This window comes from Tamandua tetradactyla, chromosome 13 (genome assembly GCF_023851605.1).
Source record: "Tamandua tetradactyla isolate mTamTet1 chromosome 13, mTamTet1.pri, whole genome shotgun sequence".
NCBI lineage: Eukaryota > Metazoa > Chordata > Mammalia > Pilosa > Myrmecophagidae > Tamandua > Tamandua tetradactyla.
The window spans coordinates 44,465,592-44,471,591 of record NC_135339.1 but is presented as its reverse complement, the minus strand read 5'-3'; the positions used below and the strand labels follow the sequence as shown (position 1 = coordinate 44,471,591).

Below are 6,000 nucleotides of genomic sequence, written 5' to 3'. Positions count from 1 at the left end.
TTCCCTCTCCTTCCCTCTCCCTCACACCCTCAGAGAGGCCTTCCCTGACCACATAATGTTCAGATGCTCTGTCATTATCACTACTTTACAGCAGTGATTATTTTTAAGAAAATGGGTGCCTGATCTTTGCATTAGACTGCGATTCCAGAAAGATGGCTACCATCTCATCCTCACATTCTGTTGTATCTCTTGCTACATCATAGGTGTGAGGGAATGTGGAATGAATGAACTGGGGAAATTTCTCTACCCATCCCTCCGGCCCACTGCCGTTCCAAGCAACACCAGCAGAGGGCAGAGCTGAGCCACAGTTTTCTTACTGGTCGGAGAAGAGGCTGCTTAATAGTTTCTGCTTATTCCACAGGGAATGATGGGCCTCGGGGTACAGGGGTCCCCATCGACCACAGGGGCTCCAGGAGGCCATTTAGAGAAAGTTTTCCCACAATTCTGTGAAGAAAAAAGTCCACTGGGGAGGAGTTCCTGTTGGACTACTAGGTTTCTCAAGTCTGTCTGGTCCTCTCCTTTCCAAGGGAGCGCTCCTTTCTGCTGATGTCAGAGAAGATCTTCTCTCAGGAGGAAAGGATCACGCACCGGAACCTCGTCTCATACAGCGCTCATAGCAAATGCTCTGTCCACCAGTGCCGTCCATGTGCCTATTTTATTGGTGTGAGAATAGAGGCCCAGCAAGTTGTGGTCCAATGGGAGGTGAGAGTTGTGAAGAGCAGACTCGAATGTAGCATGGAGTTGTGTCTGGTATTTGTGCATCCTCTGTCTTTCTCCCCCTGCCTTGGGGGCCAGTGGCTGACGCAGCAAAAGGTTAGGTGGGAGGGTAGGTTGACTCCCCCTGGAATGTGGGGAGAAGTGGTGGGTAACATCAGTCTTACCTGGTCTAGCAGCCAATTCCTTTGGGCCTCAAATGTTCCCCTAGCTGGGGGAGGGCTGAGAACCATTCCCGGGATGTGGCCTCCTAGGGCACAGCCGCTGAGGATTCCAGACCACGCCCTGCCATGGCTCATGCTTCGGTGCTGTAGGTTCTCGATTCCTGTCCAGGAGCACCCTGATGGGTGCCCATCAGTGCTCCGCCACCCTCTTTCTGACAGGAGAACTAGGAGTTGGGTGCAGGCTCCTTGAGGTAAGTGGGGCATGGACATCAGTGTTCCGTCTATTTCCTTTTGGTAAGGAGGACTGTCATGGTTAGGGACAGGTGTCAACTTGGCCAAGTTGTGGTACCTGTTCATCTGATTGGGCAAGCGCTGACCTGTCTGTTGCAATGAGGACATTTCATAGGATTAGGTCATGATCACGTCAGCTACATCCACAGCTGATTCCATTTATAATCAGCCAAAGGGGAGTGTCTTCTGCAATTAGTGATGCTAAATCCAATCATGGGAAGCCTTTTAAGGAGGACTCAGAGGAGACAGGTTGCATTCCTGCTTTGGCTGGTGAGCCTCTCCTGTGGAGTTCATCCAGGCCATCCATTGGAGTCATCGGCTTCGCAGCCTGCCCTGTGGATTTTGGACTCTGCGTTCCTACGGTCACGTGAGACACTTTCATAAATTTTATATTTGCAAGTGTTCCCTGTTGATTCTGTTTCTCTAGAGAACCCTAACTAATACAAGGACCCAGCCTCCCTTTGGGCCATCAACTAACCAGAGACACCTCTTGGCTTCCAGGTCACTTGGACTTTCTAAAAGGTGCATGTGCACGCATGCACACACACACACACACCATATGGGGATTTTAGTAGCCTGGGCCTCATAATTCATAGATCACCCTCATTTCATGCACTCACACCAAGTCAGGTGCTTCTCCAATACTAGTCTGCTTACATACATCCCACACCACCACTTACACACACTTGGACTGAAGGACACAGCCAGATGCTCAAATTGACTCACATGGTCAGGAACATACAAGGACATGCCATGGAACATAAATAAATGTAGTCCCCTTTCTCCCAGACACAAAAGTCCCAGAGACATAAAGAGACATGCCACTGACATGTAAATATACACACTCATGAACAGCTTTGTGACACTGTGGAGAGGATAGGACCACATTTCTGTATTTTCACTACTTTCATAAGAATCAGTTAATGCTAAGTTGGGGCTGCGTGGAGATCAATCCTGCCAGTTTGTGCAGGCATCTCTCATAAATGAAACCCATTTCTGCTAGGGAAAGAACTAACTGCTGGTGACTAGTCCCATCCATTGGTTCCTCAATTGCTATTCACACTTTCTCTCAGGATTCAAACTGGAGGTGTGCCTCTTACAAAATCTCACAAGCCGTGGTGTTTTTGAAGTTTGAGATCAGTTAGTATTTTGGATACCTCATCACCTCGGGTGTGCAAAGGCTGACCAAATAGGAAGCTGCTAGTCACATGTGCCTATAGAGCACTTGAAATATGCTAACTGTACACATAAAATGCACATTGGAATTTGAAGATTTCATAAGAAAAAAGTGACTGAAAAACATCCAGGGAGTAATGAATTTAGATTGCACATGTATTTGTTTGTATATGTATAAATAATACACATGTTTAGATATGTCACAATGACATTTTAAATATTTTGGGTTAAATTTCATTAAAATTAATTTCACATGTTTCTTTTTAGTCTTCTGATGTGATTGTGAACCCTGGATTTCTATTGGACAGTGGTACTCTCAGATCCATTATCCCCTGGGTATCACTAGTGGGCTCTCTGCCAAGGCCATCTGTCCTCTTGAGGGTGAGTGGTCCCACGATTGCTCAGTCAGTGATAGCAGTGGGCATCCCTGCTGAGGTCAGGTGCTCCAGTGCCTGTGATTCACCCTGACCTTAGGATGGCCTGAGCAAGGTGGCCTGTGCCATGACCTCCTTCCTTGACCCAATCTTGACAGATGTCTTTCTAGGTACATTCACTTTAAACTGAAAGCTCCAGAAACTTGTCTTTCCTTGGACTTTAGATCTTTTAGATATGAGACCAGTACCAGGCCAATATCAGGCTAAAAACCAGGTCTGAGAAGCCATAGCTTCAACATCACAGAACACTGAGAATAACCATTATGGTTATGTTATTTTATCAACAAAGGCTTTAGGCTCTTCTGAAATATTTTCAAAATTCCAAGAATAATGTGTTCATCTCTTACTATGTAACTAGAGATGAAGTAAATACAGGCGGGTGCATGGAAGGGCATTCTATCAAAAGGGAATAAAACTTGTCTAGGCCATGGGGCCAGGAAGAGGCCACCTATCTGGAGTACTCTGTGCAGCTCCACAAAGCTGAGTTGAAGGCATGCAGGGACTGGGCTCTAGGGTGAGGCCAGAAAGAAAGACAAGGCTTGACAGTGCAGGGTCTTTTATAGCAGAGACTCACATTTGCTGGAAGCTCTCTGAACCAATACCTGGACTCAAAGAACTACAAAGAAGCATAACCTGAGTCTACCTCCATGCTTAGAGCATTAGCCATACTTATCACTGAGTTCATCCTGGAAGCAGAGGTGGAGGAGGCAGGACAGACGCTCTCCTATTTATTACAAGTGCAGCATTTGCTGAAAAGACTGCAAGTTTAAGATGGAAACAGAAGAAAAGATGTAATCCCTTTAATGGGTTCTAATCATTGAAGATTTATTTTGTAATTCAATTTTATTATCCAAATCCATGTAAAAACAAATTCTCTTTATTGATTTATTTCACTAAAGTTCAACAAGTCTTATACGTTCTTTTCATTGCCTTTTTATTGTAGTAAACTAAATATAAGAGAAATTTTGCCACTTAATCCATTTTTAAGTATACAATTCTTTGACATTAATTGCACTCACAATTTATGCAAACATCACCATTATTTCCCAAAGTTTTCTACACAGAGTTTCATCACAAAGTTTCAAACAGAAACTCTGTACCCATTAAGCAATAATTCCCTCCACTCCTCCCCACCCCCCAGCTGTTGGTAATCTCTAATCTACTTTCTGTTTCTGTAAATGTACCTATACTCAATATAAGTAGAATCACACAAAATTTGTTGTTTTGTATCTGGCTTATTTCACTTAGCATAATGTTTTCAAGGTTCATCCGTATATATGAGAACTTCATTCATTTATATGGTTGAATACTGTTCTATTGTATGCATATAACACCCTTTGTTTATTCATTCATCTGTTGATATATACTTTGGTTGTTTCTACCTCTTAGCTATTGTAAATAATACTGTGAACATTCATGTACATGTATTTGTTTGAGTCCCTATATTCATGTTTTAGATAGAGAACTAGAAGTAGAATTCCAGGGTCATATGGCAATACTTTGATTAACATATTAAGAAACTGCCAAACAGTGGCTGCACCATTTTACATTGCCCACTTACTATACAAAGAATCCAATTTCTCTACATCCTCACCAATACTTTGTCATTTTCCTTTTTAAAAATTATTGTTATAAAAAAATTATTATTATAGCAATCCTAAAAGGTGGGGTGGTTTCTTGTTGTGGGTTTTACTTCCATTTCCCTAATAACCAATGACATTGAACATCTTTTCCAGGGCTTATTGGTCATTTGTCTATCAAAATCCTTTGCCCATTTTTAACTGGGTTATTTGACATTTTTTTGTTGAGTTGTAGGAGTTCTTATATATTCTAGATATTATATCCTTATCAGATATATGATTTACAAATATTTTCTCCCATTCTATGGGTCATCTTTTCACTCTTAGTAGTGTTCTTTGATGCATAATAGTTTCTAATTTTAGTGATTTCCAGTTTATTTTTTTCTTTCATTCAATTTTGGTCTTTGATCCATTTTGAATTCATTTTTGTATATTTTGTAAGGTAAAGGTCCAACTTCATTAGTTTGTATGTGGGTATCCAGTTTGTCCAGTAACATTTATTGAAAAAGATATTCTTTCCCACATTGAACAGGGCTGTCACCCTTGTTGAAATCAACTGATTATAGATGTATGCATTTACCTCTGGGGTCTCAATTCTACTCCATTGGTTTATATGTCTATTCTCATGCCAGAACCACACTGTTTTGATTACAGTAGCTTTTTTTTAAGTTTTGAAATTGGGTAGTGAATCTTCCAACTTGATTCTACTTCAAGATTGTTTTGGTTATTCTGGGTCTCTTGATAGTGCATAAAATTTTTAGATAGATTTTTCCACTTATGCCAAAGACACTCTTTTGATTTTGATTGGTTAATATTTTGAATAGTATTAACAATATTAAGTCTTCCAATCTATGACCAAATAGTGGCTATATTTTTCCATTTAGTTAGGTCTTCTTTAATTTCTTTCACCAATGTTTTATAGTTTTCAGTACTTGCATGGGTACTTGCAAATCTGTACTTGCATGGGTAAATTTATTCCTAAGCATTTTATTCTTTTCGATGAAATCATAAATGGAATTGTTCTCTCAATTTCCATTTTAGATTGTTAATAATTGCTCATATTAGTGTATGGAAATGTGACTGACTTTTGGGTATTGATCTTATATATATCTTGCAATGTTGATGAATTTATCTTTTAGGTCTATCAATTTTTACATGGATTCCTTAGGTTTTTTTTTTAACTTTTTTATTGTATAGTATAACACATATACAAAGCAAAGAAATAAAAATGCAATAGTTTTCAAAGTACTCTTTAACAGGTAGTTGCAGAGTTTGTCATGGGCTACCATATGCTCCTCTCAGAATTTTCCTTCTAGTGTCTCCAGAATACAGGAGGCTAGAAGGCTTAAATATTTTTTTATCATCACAATCAACTTTTTTCTTTTTTGTGTGTGTGAAAAATAACATATAAACAAAAAGTGATAAATTTCAAAGCACATCACCACAATTAGTTGTAGAACATATTTCAGAGTTTGACACAGGTTACAGTTCTACAATTTTAGATTATTACTTCTAGCTGCTCTAAGATATTGGAGACTAAAAGAGATATCAATTTAGTGATTTAGTATTCATAATCATTTGTTAAATCATATCTTCTCTGTATATACTCCACCATCACCCTTGATTTTTCCATCCCTCTCT

At 39.9% G+C, this 6,000-nt stretch overlaps 1 protein-coding gene across 2 annotated transcripts in view; it reads left to right on the top strand.

Annotated features, from left to right (window-relative positions):
- The first annotated feature begins 1,418 nt into the window (after positions 1–1,418).
- MBL2 (mannose binding lectin 2) overlaps positions 1,419–6,000 on the top strand; it is a 33,523-nt gene continuing 28,941 nt past the window's right edge. The window contains exon 1 of one of the 2 annotated variants that reach the window (XM_077125291.1): positions 1,419–1,536. The gene's annotated coding sequence lies outside the window, so the exon portion shown is untranslated. The remainder of the gene's footprint in view (positions 1,537–6,000) is intronic. The other variant, XM_077125293.1, reaches the window with a different exon arrangement.